Source organism: Galleria mellonella, unplaced genomic scaffold (genome assembly GCF_026898425.1).
Source record: "Galleria mellonella isolate WM207_F2 unplaced genomic scaffold, CSIRO_AGI_GalMel_v1 utg33, whole genome shotgun sequence".
NCBI lineage: Eukaryota > Metazoa > Arthropoda > Insecta > Lepidoptera > Pyralidae > Galleria > Galleria mellonella.
The window spans coordinates 9843059-9859441 of NW_026442079.1; the positions used below are offsets into that span (position 1 = coordinate 9843059).

At 29.7% G+C, this 16383-nt stretch overlaps 1 protein-coding gene across 3 annotated transcripts in view; it reads left to right on the plus strand.

Annotated features, from left to right (window-relative positions):
• LOC113521629 (uncharacterized) overlaps window positions 1-16383 on the plus strand; it is a 66145-nt gene that overhangs the window by 5909 nt on the left and 43853 nt on the right. Inside the window, exons 2-3 of one of the 3 annotated variants that reach the window (XM_031911444.2) lie at window positions 11057-11190; window positions 12691-12866. The gene's annotated coding sequence lies outside the window, so the exon portion shown is untranslated. The remainder of the gene's footprint in view (window positions 1-11056; window positions 11191-12690; window positions 12867-16383) is intronic. The other 2 variants (XM_052896646.1, XM_026907225.3) reach the window with 2 other exon arrangements.

Here is a 16383-nt window from a genome sequence, read left to right on the forward strand (position 1 = left end):
ATATATATAATTTCTATGATTAGTGTTCCAATTTGCTAGTAGCTTCGTAACGAGTTTTTTTCCAATAGTTTTGTAAATATTATGCAATTAAACCAAAACAGTCCCTTGGCAACAAACAGTTCCCTGCCTGCTAATATGGTAGAGGACTGTTCTACTTGCCGGAAGACTGTAGATTGCCCCCAATTTTAAAGCGGAAATAACATTACTACGTGGAAAGTGGATATAGTAAAGATTCACCAGAGGGTATTGAAGCAACGTGCAATGGAATTACTGATTTTATTGTCAATTCTGGTAATATCAACAACATTGATCAGTTCGTCAAATTAATCCAAGACCGATGCTGTTGCATCACGGGTATGCCAATTTATGGTACTGACATCCAGGCAATAATTGGATAAAGTTAAAGAGGAAGCATTCGAGCAGAAGTGTTACAAAGGTACCATGAATATGCAGTCGCAATATGTTTATTCTAGATTCATTCTTGGTCTCCCAACTAAGTGTAAAACTCTAACAATAAAATGTCTCAACTGTTACAATAGCAGATCTTGTGAGCATTATAATATAAGTAGTACCAACTTAAATCTGAAATCTAGATGAACACTAGATATATTTACAAAATCCGAATCGGAAAAACATTAAATGAGCTGAATTGACACCAGCGCCTAACAAGCCTCCTTAAACATTTGACAATGAAATAGCTGAAACCAGTGGCCCTCGAAATTCATGTTATAATACTAGAAACTATGTTCTTGTGAAATTGGGATTTATTTGAAGATCTCATTTAAAAATATCATACTTTTATTATTATTGAAAGTAAAGACTATTCTGTAATACTTTTATTATTAAAAGACTGCATACAGCATTTAATAGTTGATATTAATAATATTTAAACTCAAAGTGGACTTTAGATTAAGTACAAGATGATGAAGTGGTATGTTTTTGATATAAAAGTTTTTATTTTGTAAGAGGAGTTATGTTATTTATTTAGTTTTTCTTAGGAAACTTGAAATACAATCATTGTATGTTGTTACGTAAACATGGCATAAAAACAATAAATGATTTATATTAATAATATTGCTTTTTCTTTCTATATAAAATAGTTCTCTGTCTCATCTGAGAGTTCCATCTTTATTTATCAGAAAATCACAAATAAACAATGGGTCTTCATTCGTACCTCAAGTAATATTTTCCTAAGCAATAGTATGATTGTAACGAAAATGCTAAAAGTATTTGCCAGGACATCATTTGTATGGGACATTACGAGTTTACAGAAATTCGCTCTTAAAACACTCAGCAGAGTATAACAGAACTATAAGTAATTAAATATTGTTTAGTCGGTGCAATAATGATTATTTGTATTAAAATTTATAAAACTTTTTTTCATATAACAGACAAGCCATTATTATATTGTATATAAAAGTAGATTCCGAGTAACTGACTGAACCATATATCAACGCACATCCGAAACACCTGAATCTAGAATTTTGTAATTTTGCTGATAGATTCTTTATATTGTGGGGTTTGAAAAATTTTATGGAATTTAGTCAGGTTAGAAGTTATATATGTGAAATTTTAGTTTTAGGCTCATGGTTCGAAACAAAAATTGGTTTATGGGTTTTTAAAGAATTCAACCCTAAAGGGATAAAATGGGAATGAAAATTTGTATAAATTTTGTTATTATTATAGGTAAAAGTATGAAAATTTGTTTTTTATTAAAAACAATACGTTTTCAGCAGTTTAGATGGATCCTTTGTAAGTAAATTTGTTAATTTTATATTAGGATATATGTGTCAAATACCACACGTGAACGAAGCCGCGGGTAAAAGCTAATAATAAAATATTATAGCTTTTATTTTTAATAAAACGGACTTTCTTTTGTTTAGACATAAACAGATATTAGACACGTTTTTGTAGTAAAACGTCTAAGCAAGTATCGAACACCTGTCTATCGCAAGTTGAACTTTTTTGGTGGTAAGGTGGTTGTTGTTCGTAATGTATTCTTCTATGTTTTATTATGATTACATTGGCATACTTCTTTTCAATAATTGTGCGTATGTTAAGATGTAGGTAATGAATGGTATCACACCGTACTTTATCTGTCTCTCTTGAAATAATCTTAATTCACCCTGCCCGTGGATCGAATATGATTATTAGAAGAAGAAAAATATCATGTCCGGTACCAATTCAATGTAAATATAGGTACACACCCATTTGCGAAAACACGAATTGTTTTTTTGAGTTTGTTTTTTAGAACTGGTTTTGACTTTGTCGTGTTTTATGATATCTAAAATTAAAAGAAGTTCATACAGACTATTTGTATATATTAATTTTATATAAATCAAATACGCAAAGCTGTCGGTTATATAGTTTACAATAATAATAATAGCCTTTATTTAACAATATATCTTACAATATAGTTACAGTAATCTTTTTAATTGTTAGACACCGGTACTCGAAAATTGTTTTGCTGTCTATAGCATAGGCCTCCCCTAGAGTTCGCCATTATTATAATTGATTATTATCAATAAATTGTTAAAAAGAGAACGATTTCGTGGTTCGATGCTTCGTTATCATCATTTATAAGACAGGATCATGAGTTCAACTACAGCTGACATAAAATTATGTCAATGTTAAATTTTTGAATATTTCCATAAATATGAGTGGTGACGGCTTCACTTCTGCCCAAGTGTGGTTAAACGTAAATATCGATAGTGAATTTTACTCAAAGGAAACATTCTATTGTTGTTATAAATAAAAATACATTTATCGACTTTGAAAAAGGTTACCTAAATTAGGAGTTGAATCAACTAACAATGCAAAAATAAACACTAGAATTCCAACACCGATACTAATGCATGAATTCTCTCTACGTAACTCGTAATGTAAGTTACATTTGAAGAAAATCATGATATACCTACTACATGTTTCATTTCAATTGTTTTTATAAAGGAGGAGTGTATTAATCGGAATTGTAGGTTTTTGAGTGTAAGTTATGTAATATCTTCGTCTGTTACGCAACGATTTTGACATTTTATTTTAGTAATCTTTATTACTATTGTTATTTACTTCCGTAAAAAATTCTTACCATTAAAATATAGCGAAAATGTACAAAATACAATATTTTATATGATGTAAGTACGCATGCAGGAATTTATTCATAACATTAACCGTATCATTTTACACGATACTACAAATTTAATTTGATTCCTGGCTCAGGTAATTTTTAAATCTGAGAATCGAGATGTTTTTGTTCCCAGCAAATGAAGGTTTGTTTTGAGTCATATCATATTTATATTATAAATGCATAAGTTTGTAAGAATTTACGAATGTTTGTTACATTTTGACGCAAATACTAATGAACACATTTAAATGATTGTACACGGGTAGGTTTTGATCTAAACTTAGCTCATGTGATACTTTATTTAATAACACATGCAGGAGAAGCTGCGGAATATAGCTAAGTAAAAAATAGATTAATGAATTCCTACCTAAATCCACAAGTTTTTGTGTGATACTTCAATCACACACAGACACAGACAGTAATTAAAAAATGTTTAAAGTTTTATTTCGACAGTATACAGTATACGATTTACCGCGATAAAAAATTCGAAAAAATATATACACAGTGCTTTTACAGTTTTATTATATGTATATAGATAGATTATACTTGACGTTGTTCTCATCATGATACAAAAAATCTTATTCGAAGTATTCTTACCTTTCATTTATCAATTCGTATTGAATATATTTAACTAAATATACTGTTAAAATTTCAATACAATTGGTTCAGTAGTATTCACGTAATGATATATTTAAAAAATACTAAAAGGAATAGCGTGATGGTATATATTCTAGATCCTTCCCTAATCCTTGCGTAATACATTAGTGATTATCAAAATATGGCTCCTGGTGTTTGTGTGAAATTCAAACACAGACTGACAAACAGAATTTGTTCTATATAGATAGTATAATATACCGCGATTAATATTTTGAAAAAATATTTAATGTGCATATAAAGTGCCAAAAGACAAAAGAGGAATATCTGAAAGTGAAAATTATTAATAAGTTATAAATAATTAATAAATTAAAAAGAATTAACTTTTTGCAAAAGATAATTTTATATATATACCATAAACATACAACATTAAAATATGGTACCGTACCGGAGTAAACAGAAAATTACGAATAATTAGCTGTTTCGGGCATATTGTCTCTGCTCTCTGATCATCTATCTATACCGAAATGTATATTTCAGCGAATTTTCTTAAGTAATCCGTGTACTGTAAAACTTATAAAATATGTTAGTTCCGGTATCTGGCATAAATACCAAATAATAAATTGTTATTAGTTTTTAAGTTTAATAAATAAAACTAATCATTGTTTCGGTTGTTACTATTATACATTTAAAACCATTTCTTCAGATTATGAGTTATGCGATAAAATATTCTGTTTTTATTTAAAGTTATTACAAAAATGAATTTACTAATGCAAAATTACAATGAAAATAGCAGTTTTTATTGGTAAAAACCCTAATTTTCAAAGTCATAGAGCCCTATAGAGAATTCAAGTACTAAGTGCGAGCGATAAAAGTTATAACAATAGTTTTTAGAATATCTGTCTGTTTTTGTTTGACGTCAGAACAAATAGACTGATTTTATTTTTTTTATAATACTGTTTTGTCTTCTATTGTTTTTATTAAGACTTCATAGTAATTTTTCTCATATATATTTTATGTGCAGGCATCAATAGTTGTAAACGTTGTGAAGTACATATATATATATATATATATATATATATATATATATATATAATAAGATAAAGAGTATGTGAAGTGACAAACTGAATGACCCATACATCAACACAGCCGAATTTTGAAAATTCAACTCTCAAAAGTTAAAACTTTCGATATCAAAAGCTAGCTATAAATAATATTAAAATATTACGACAATACCACTCCCAGTATTAGCGCACCTGGGATGAGTTGAAATATGCTGATAAAGATGTAAATGATACATTTGTAATTTGTATTATATAAAAATGTATTGTTAATGGCGATGCTATTTCATTAGAAATCCGGGCTCAGCAATTCAGTCAACAAGCATGTACTTGCTATTTTTGCTACCTACCTTTACATAATGTCAACATGATTATTACAGTATTATCATGGGTACAATTACACCTAAGCATCATTGTCATTGTGAGTAACAGTATCTGTTTATTAAAACAGTTATTTTAATGGCAAAGAATGAATATTATAATTGTGGAAAGTTACAACAATGTAAAAAAATATTAGAATATTTTATATATGAGGAGGTCCATAAAATAAAAAAAAGGAAAAATAAAGAAATAGCATTTTCTGTAAATTCTCCTCATACCGCTTTCTGCTAATTTAATTACCTGTCATAACTGTTTTTATCAGGGGACGAAAAACGTACTCTTCGGTTAGATTTCATTATATAGGTAGGTAGCTCCAATTAAATCATTGCCCTTTTTTTATCTCCAATTTTTTAAACTTAGATGAATTATATAGATTAACAAAATAAATGAAAGAAAAATACTATAAAACATTAGAAAGCTACAATCGACTAACGTCTGAGTTACATGTGCTGCTAGCCTTTACTCAAGACCTCGATCGTCCTATTTTATTTAAAAAAAAAAAGAACTTTCCTCGACTTAAAAATTTGTCAATCGAGATGTTTTAGGTATAAAAAAAATGAGAAATATGATTATCGACAAAATATTTCATTACTTTTTTATTTCTAACAATATTTGTTTTACTTCATGCTGTAACTTCTAAACATTTATAAGAAACATACGACCCTATACCCGCGTTTTTGTGCGCGTGATCGGGATATGATTATGGACCCTATTAATTTTAGCCTATGCCCTTCATCCTTAATAGTACTTTATTTCTAAGTATCATCACGACTAGTTTTTACCTACAACTTCGCAAGACTATGATATATTTATTGAACGGAGTAAAAGTAGCTTGTATTATTAATATACATATAGTATGTGTATGCCAAATTAAATCACAATTGGTTAATCCGTTAAAGCGGCAAGATGTAACAAACAAACTCTTTTTCACATTTATAATACTAGCTTATTTCCACGTAAATAAGTGCATAGAGTGTTCTATTATAAGTATTATAGTAACCTATGTATTAAGTTAGGATATTACCTATCCGTGCACCAAATTCCATTAAAATCCATTCAGCCGTTTCAGCTTGATGAAGTAGCAAATATATAAACTTCTAAATATTAGTTGCATGCGTGCAAACTCGGGGCGGGTCGCTAGTTTCTAATAAATAGCACAATGTTCCAATATGAATTTTTAAATGAAAACAAAACAGTCGGAAAATACTAAGGAAATGCCACGTGTTGGATACTTATAATAACGATCTTATGTCATCGCCCCAACCGATGTCAATCAAGATGACATTGATGTTCCACCATGTTAGACTTGTGTTGCAAATATTGAATCCCAATTTGTGTTACGAAGTAAAGCATAATTGTAACTAAAGGTATATTAATTTCGAATAGTTATTGGGTTCAGTTTTTTTTTTACATGAAACGTACATTGATTGGGCCCAGACTATTATATTTCTGAATTAACTCCAAAAACAAAAATAAGTATAATACCTAATAATAATTTTGGACATAATACACAGCATCATCTATCTAGTCCTATAATAAGCAGAGCTTGTACTAGATAACGTAAATATTTTGTTTTCGTAAATGCATACATATTGTACATAGAAAACACCCAGATCGATGCAAATTAACATACAAATATATTATTGTCCCAGGATTGATCCCTCTATTATTAGAAGATATTTCTTCCTTGCAGCCGAGAAAGCGTGATTTAGTAGTAAATATACAAATATTAAACAATAAAACATCTTTATAATTTTTCACATTAAAAAAAATTTAGGATTAGGAAAGATGTAACACACGTATCTAAATTCATTTGTCCGCATACTATTGTGATATACGCATACTATTATATCCGAAAATATTTGTGTTATCCGGGGACTGAATCCTATTGGAAGATAAGACGAGTTATTAAACCGTTATACCAGCAAGGTTGTCAGAAATTGAGTAATACACAACAAATCAGACCAATTTTTGAAATCGTCTAAAAATAGTATGCGTACGATTTAACAATGGATCATTTGGATATTGACTGAAGGGTTTGCCATCATTACAGCTGTCGAAGGCTGGGTATACTCATGTTCACCTACTTTTTCCGGGCAGATTTTACGTAATTTGTCGCGACATCAAGTGTTTTGTCAATATGGAAACGACGTGGTCATTACTGACGACTACTGCACAGCGTTATATGTGTCAATATTTTCTTTATTTCTGTTTGGAATAATTAATTAAAATATGGATATCATAACAAAACTGTAAGAGTCAAATAATCTGCACATCTTTTTTCACAATATTTAGTTACCGAGTAAAAAAAACAGTGAATTCAATCGTGACGTAACACCGGTGAATGACGAGATGTTTAATAGACATTAACTGAAAATATTTTAATGCTGGTGATCTGGCCCAGCTTCGCACGAGTCGATAGAATTTTTGAACGCAATATATAGCCTATGTTACTTGCTGGTAATGTCGCTTTATATAGATGAAAGAATTTAAAAATCGGTTAATTAGTTTTGAGTTTGTCCATTACACATAAACAAATCTTTCCTTTTTATGATACTAGTATAGATGAAACGCGGAATCGTGTTCTCACAAAGAAAAACTGCAGCTTAAACTGTAACGAAATTAATGTGATACCAACATGAGAGTAAATTCAATTGTTTGCTAAATTGGTTACATATCCACAAAAAATATAGTGAATTGAAAATCTCCCTCTTTTGAATGTAGCCAACCAAAATTAGAATTGAAGGCGGTGAGCTGTTGGGGACACGAGTTCGCTTCCCGAATGGAGTAATAGGGTTAACAAGTAGGTAGCCAAACTCGTATATGATAACTTTAAATTTCATATATAAAACTTATAATTTGGCAACGAAGTTTCGCATATAGATTATTAAATAGCATCTTATAAGTAGTGGAGTGTAGTGAAGCGTATGAAGGTTATTAGCTGGGATTTTTATTCGTGCGAATGAAATTATTTGGTTTAAATGGGATTGTTTTTTATAAGTTGCAAATACTACCAACATTTTTATGCTCCTGATTTTATACAAAAAAATAGCAAATATTTGAGCGTATAACTTTATTTTAATTTTTTAATACAAATACAATAATATATTTTACTACGTGCGCCATTTTGATTAATATACATGATGGAAGCGTAATTACTGCATTCTAAAGTTTAAAAAATCTATTATGGGCGTGGCTTAAAATGGAGCGTGCTGATAAAAAATTTTTCGTAGCATTGTTTTGATCTCAAGTTCCAAAATTAAAATTTATATTAAACGTATTAAGCTTGTTATAATTGTGTCGAATTTTTCTATCTATTACATAAATTGTTAATAATAATAACATGAGTTTATTTCATTTCCATAAATTACAAAACATTTATACGATGGCTTAAATGTTTTGATACTTATTATATAGCGACATAATGAATATTGCAGTAATATTTTGCACAAAGATGACTAATTTTTTTTGTCGATCCTTGATTTTAATATTTAGTACGTATTAAAGAATACATCATCAAATGGACTTATTAAAGTTATTGCTTTATCAATTTGTCTTATTAGAATTTTTTGAGAAGTCATTTGAATGCCCACAACTAAGTCCACAGCATGCATAATCTGAAATAAAAGTTTGGTATAAGAACTTTTATTTATGGATCATTCCAGTGACCCTTAGTAAAATTGTTCTATTTCAATTGTACCATGTATGAAGTTATAAAGGTTTCTAAGTCTAGATCATAAAGTAACCTAAGAAGACAGGATTGCGTCAAAAGCATAAATCTTTTAATATTCATAACATGGTCAGTTTTAACTAGGATATTGAAAAATATATCAAATGCTCAGAATTACGTTAGCTACGACTTCTCTTTTTAATTTTTTTTTAAATCGGGGCGTAATTTTAAAATGATTTGTCAAAAACAAGTTTTTTTTTTTATATATTTAATATTGTTTTTTAATTCCCTGAATTTGGTCATTTGACCCCTTATTCAGAGATGAACTTGTTTACAAAGTTGTTTTAACTCGATAAACAACTATGATAAAATTTCAGGGTTGCATTAGTATTTACTATTTCTGCCTTGCGTCCTCGTTAGTTTAATTGGCCCAAATATCTATTTTCTTATATTTATTATTTAATATATATATATATATATATATATATATATATATATATATATATATATATATATATATATATAATTTGATTTTAATGAAAAAATAAATAATAAGAGCAATAGGTTATTATTATTTTTGAAAGTTAAAATTCCTATTTTTAATACATAATTTTTTTTGTATAATATTTTAATTAAACATTCAAACTTATTTTTAAATTTCTTTCACCCAAACAAAATTCCGAGGATTTTTTGTTATCAACGCCCCGGGCGCTCCGCTAACAGGAGATATTAAGAAATAATACAAGCAGGTGTAAGTTAAACTCATACGCCGAGGGTTACAAACATAAATATTGTATTATTCTTTACGTGGTGCAATAAAGAGCAAATAAAAAAAAAAACATATATTAGAGATAAAATTACTTTTATTACATTTATTATACGAAATCGTCAATTAATAGTTATTATAATTGATAACTTCAATTCGTGATTTCTTATATTGGGTCATATTTCTGGTTAAAAACTAAACTGTCTGAGTTTGTTTTTGCAGTTTTTTTTTTATAAAACGGTGCTAGTTATAAACAATGTTTTATTTTTTCTATAATATTCACGAATATCTGTGTAAACTGTGATTATTTCAGATTATTCATTGCAAAAATTTCTGAGATAAGAAGGGGGAAGAATGTTCCTTTTCTTGCGATCATAAGTACGCAGCATAAAATTTATAAAAATTGGTTTTAAAATATACAAATGAAATCCTTTCATATAATTCCCCACTTGGTAATTACCCTACTAATAGGTCAGTTTTGAAATTTCGTGTAATTCTTTTGGACAGAGGGTCCAAAGAAAATATAGTACATTACTGCAGCGGCCAGCAACTGAGGCATTGATGGACGAACGTACAAATGTGGGCCGAGGCGTAGCCGAGGCACACATACGTGAGTCCATGATGTCAATGACTAGTTGTGGCCAAGGCTTGTATAGTACTTTTCTCAAACAATGCGTGGAAATAAAAAAAATACAATTTTATTTTTTAAGTTCAATGACGAATAACGAACAATAATAATTTTTCACGCGCCATAATGTTCCTTTGTTTTTTTTTTTCAATAAACAGCTTTCTATTTGCAAACCAGTTCGAAATTTAAATAAAACCTTTTATTAGTTACATCGTTGGTAGCCATGTTTCGAAGTAAAAGGTCATTCCATTTTTAAAATACAGGATAGATATGAGTTTACATAGTAATATATCTGGCCGCAAAACACGACAGATATGGATTTTCATACAACTTTTGCCGGCCGCTGCCCGCTTGTATTTGACCAGTACGACAATTTTGATTTATCTCGAAGAAGATTGTCAAAATAATGCTCATATTTCCAAGCATGTTTGAGAAAATAATATTTTTCTGTTATTTCTATTGCAGTATATATGGGCCAACAATGTGTAAAAGTATTCCAAATTTAAATCGATAGCATTTTAGTAGTAGCTGTGATATCTGTTAGCATTGTGACAGACTGACTGACGGATTGACGCACAAAGCGGCACCACAAGGGTTCTATTGTACCTTTTTTGTACAGAGCCCTAAAAATTTATATTAGGGTTTTTAATAGGAGACTTAAAAGCCAACACAATAATTTTTAGATTCCTTGTATATTCATTATATTTGTTTAGAATTATTGTGTATTCTGTCTGTAATTCTAAGTATCGTTATCTAGCTGGTTGCAATAATAAAACTTTTCGTTTAATAAATCGGGAAATTTGTTTTTAAATTGATATTTACGATTTTCTTCTAGCAGGTGTAAACGAGACTGCAAGTGCTGCTGTCTCGATACCAGCATATCATAGTAGTACTTCTCAGTAAAAGATTCCGTATAGAGGATAAGCACGAAGTAAGCCTCAAAGCATCACCCTACAGAGACAAAACGAGGTAATGCGTGCCATCAATGTCGGACCACGAATTATTATTTCAATGTAATAATGTTAAAGTATTTTATATAGGCATTGTTGAAATGATTATATATTCCCATAAGTTCAGTATTTGTATTTTAGGTAATCCAACGTTCTAGGTAAATAAGACACGACTAATCATTTACTTCACTTTTGTAGGTTTGTACCCATCAAAATAATATACTTCCAAGAGTTCAAACGAAATTAATTTGTCTCTACTTTTTGTGTGTATTTTACTTTTTGTGTGATATCTTCATCGATTCCTATATTTTTTTGTGTTATTAAAGGTTTAGGGTTTTACTCTCGAGTTGGTCACATATTAATTTTGTCACGATTGAGTAGCTTTTTTTTTGATTAAACGATTGAACGAACAGATTGATATTTTGTGATAGTTTTATTATGCTAATTGTATAAATTTTTATAACAATATTAGCTGACCGGGCAAACGTTCTTTTGTTTTACCCCATATATCGAACTAAAAGTTATCGTCTATGAAGTTTGGGTATACAATACACATTTACAAAATTTTATTAAAATCGGTTTAACGGTTTCGAGATTAGTATGACATGGAATTTTTACAAATTAAAAGAATATTTTTGTAATAATTAATACCAGGAGCACCTAAAATATTCAAAATTAATAACTGAATTAATCCAGTGATACACATTAGTATAGATCCTTTGACTTCAGACAAACATATTCTGTCCTACATGCAGTCTCAGTAATAATACTATATTATAATTATTATCGTTATTATTCGTATGTTTCGGTATTTTTCAATGTTACATTATCCGTAATTGTAACTATACTATGCACTAACTGGTGATGTGTCTTTGAATAAATAAATTGTAACCGTATATTACGTATTATGTCATCCATTCTATCTTTATAATTATCGGTTTGGGGAGTTCAGAATTGTCATCTTTATTATCTATATTTCACAAAATAATTGATATAAATAAAGATTGGCTGTTGATAAGTGCATAACTGTATAATAGAGTTAGATTGTTTTACTTATTTTATTAGGACTTTAGAAATCTTGTACTCGTATAGTCTATCTTGATATAATAGAAGTATACTGCATTTAAACCTATGAAATTCTAATATTAAACGTAAAGCCAATAGCTATTTAATCAGCATAGCCCGGGGGATATAGATCCATTTGACTTGAATTTGACATTTTAATAATAGCATCATCGATCTAAACGTACTATTTGAAGAAGTATTCACTATTTTGTTCAAGTAGTTGAATTTGTACTGATTTTGTCATCTTTTGTGTATACCTGGCTAACGGCGTCCGGGTCGAAAAAATCAGTACATCTGAACCTAACTCCGGTCTCACCCTTCGCTTGCGTAACAAGTTAATTGTGAGCGTAGACATCAGCATGCGCAGTGCACATGCAACAAGTAATTTACATCGGTGTGAGTGTCAATATATGAAACAATCATCAATGTATTGAATATTTTCCTGGAATTTCAGGTGCTATCGATTGATATGAGCCTGAGGCTCCATCAAACTGGCTGTGACTACGAGTACCCACTGTGAAATTCTTTGTAGTGGTACTTTACGTGTTGGCCACAGCGAGGAGAAGGCGCCACGTGTGGGCCCGCGTTACACCGGGGGCCGGCGCTTTGCGCCGCCCCACAACTACCTATGTAAGTATGTTATTGTATTCATTCAACAGCACCCACAAGTTACAAATTAGATATTCCCAGAACTCTACTTTATTATTGTTTTCTACTAAAATTTTGCATTAGAAACACATAATTTGTAGATTTAGACAGTTTTGCAAAAAAGTATAGACGCTGGCGTCTGCATTTCAGTTTTATTTGTAGCAAGAACGTAGAGCTCTAGTTATATACGTACAATGTAAAATCGAAGAAGACTAGGCTATACTATAGGATGCACAAATGCATCATTAGCGCATCGACACTCGTGGCGTCCGGTCGCATTTAAAAATTAAAATGTATTTATACGTTTACCTGTCAATTGACCTACCTATGTATTATGCTTTCATGCTCATTATTATTTATAATGATACATTTTGCTTAATTACGTTGTCGGTAATTGATTTTTTGTTTTAATTATGTTTTAATTACGTTATTAGTGATAGTTTTTTGTGTTAATCAAAGTATTAGTGTTTTATGAGAACATTAAAATCGATACAAAATGTGTTATATACCTGGCGTTGGTGTTCCCCGGATTAAAAGGTGAAACTGAATTTTTTTTTTACTGTGTGCTGTGCGATGGTAGCAAGGGTGCCTTTATCGTTTTACTTGTTGAGTGGAACCGTCTGTGCATCCATCACACAACATATCAATAATGATTTGCACTTTATACCTTTTTTAATTTCTTTCATTGGCGAATGTTTTTACTTATTGTGATACTGGCAAAGCGAATTTCTATTGGCAGTTGAACGAATTTTAAACTAACTCTGTTGTTATAATTGTAGTAATTATGCTAATAAATTTAATGAAATTACTTGCTATCTTTAAATTTCTTTATTTTAATGGTATTCTTTAATTAATAATTTGTTTTTAATTTTATTTAATAGAAATGGCCCAGTCGCAAAATATTTTGTTTGCAAGTGTTTATCTCTCTTCTATAGGCCTCTTCATAACTATTAATTTCCGATCCTTAGCCATCCGCATCCAGACCTTGTTCACTATTTTTGTTATAGCGTCGGCCCAGGGAATAGGTTATCTCCACATTTTATTTTGACTAATTTTTGGTCTCTACGATTTTACGGCTCTTATATCCATCATCACGTCTGGTCATGTGGCTTGCCCATTTTCATTTTAACGTGGATAATACTGAAGAGATGTCTTTTAGTGCAGTGCGCTTTCAGATATTTATGTTTGGAATGTGGTCAATGAGTGAGATATTTAATGTAGCCCATTCTTTGCGCAACTTGGACTTTCTGCTCAAGTTTAGTCGAGTTTAGGTCTCTGCTCCATAGATCATAGGGAAAATGCACTGCGCTCATACACACATTTTTTGAGAAAGATTGGTACTTGTTTGCTCGAGTTCATTAGTGAACTTTCTAAACCTGCCCATCCAAGCTGATTCCTCTCAATCATTCTCATTTGTCTGTCTCCTTCGAATGTCATATTACGGCTTTTCGAATTCATTCGAATATATTTTAAACTAGTGTTTCTATATATTATATTAACTTTCTGTCTTCATTTATTGCTTAATTTTTTAAAGTAAAACAAAGGATGTATGTAAAAAATATTTATATATAGATAGTTTGAAGACTATCATTAATCGGTAGTATTACTTGAATAATTTTGACTTTACTGTCTTAATTCACATCTTTGTTTATGAGAAATACATTTTATGCATCGCCGCGATTTTCACAAAGTTTTACTGCATTAACCTAACGAACTTTCACTGTAAAGCCCTCTAGTTAACAAACAACCTCCTTTTAAAAATGGTTTTGAAAGCTGAAAGAAAATTGCTTTAATCTTGTTATTTTTAATTCCATAAAATTGTATATTAAGTACATTAAATAGTAATAAATTAATATAGTGAAGTCGATGGTCTACAACTCTCATTTATCCATAATTTTGCCCATAGATGAGAGTTAATTCTTAAAGGGTCATTAAAGCAAAAAGTGGGATATTGATGCTTTTTAAGAAAAGTCTTTTTTTTATAAATTTGACACGTGTTTGTAAAAATATTGTTCGTTTTAGAATGAAATCATGTTTATTTAAATAGGTTTGTTTGCAACCACTTTCAAATCATAACTTTTTTATAATTTTGCCGCTTGGTTCAGAACTTTATTTGCTCTGAAGAACTCGTAAGAAATTCAACAGATACTCTCTTTAAAAGTATTTTCAAATATGGTTAAAAAGTAACATTTTATAGTCGGGCATAAGTAGTAAACTGGAGCAGACTAGTCCCTACAAGAGATTTTCTTTTACGATATGAGGGGTGAGCTTAACCATCGTTGCGTGCTAGTTGAATTTTAGGAAGCTTAACCACCCGTATTTTTGCAAATATAGTTAGCAGATATCCTATTCATTAATTATTCTTTATTATTCTATCTGAAATTAATATTCTTACACAATTAAGCTTTAGTTTTTCTATATATGTGTTTATATCGATTAGGATATATCGGCGTTAAAAGTTGAAATGAGCATTGAAGGTTAATAATGTTAGATTCATACCCGGCGGTGTGGTCAAGCACTCCCTACCGTGTCTGTACAGGTATGCAGAGCAAATTCTGGATGTGGATATGTTCTGAGTCGTGGATTAATTTCATATTGCCTATAGAATAATTATCAATATTTACTATATTAATATTTTTGTTTATAATTATAAGTTGCATTGATTCTTTAGTTTTTAATTTAATTAAATTTATTTTTATGATACTTAACGATGTTAAACAAGCTGATAAACAATACTGGCCATTACAGAATACATACACTCTTATGTCAATGGTACGCTTCATGCTTTGTCATTACAGAGGGCTATGATATTATGCCTCTGTACCCTGTAATTTTACATCTATTTTTTATTATTTGTAAGAAATGCGAATCTTGCTCAAATTAAATTTCATGTCAAACAAAAACGCGCGCAATTCAAATTTGCTTTGCTTTTTTTTATATTTTTTTTTTATTTCATTATTTAATAAAATATTTTTCTTTAAATTAAATTCTTTTTAATTTCATTAGATATATTAAAAAGAAGTTTATTTTAGTACAACAGTTAGAAGCATAAGTGACATTTTTTCATAACATACATAACAAAAATCCTTCAAATAAGGGGACATAGGCCTATGTTCAGCAGGGGACAGTTAACGGCTGATATCATGATAAAGATTATGATACACAACAACATATTTCTTATATACAAACACTTTTAAAATTTTGTTTGATTGAATTTTTTGATTAATCTAATATTATAAATAATAATTATATAATTATTTCTACCATTATAATATTAAAATTGGAAATAATCAAATAAAAGAAAAAATATATAATATTAATCTATAAAATGGTTAGTTGAAGTTTTTAGTTGGCTTTTAAATAAGAAAAGTCGAATAGAAATTGCAGTGCCGTAAAAGCGCAGTACGAATTTGTATTTGCAATAGTAAGATTTGGCCTCATCTATTAGCCCGTGCGAAAAGAATTTATTTATTAAACATAAAGGAGATGTATTATTTAT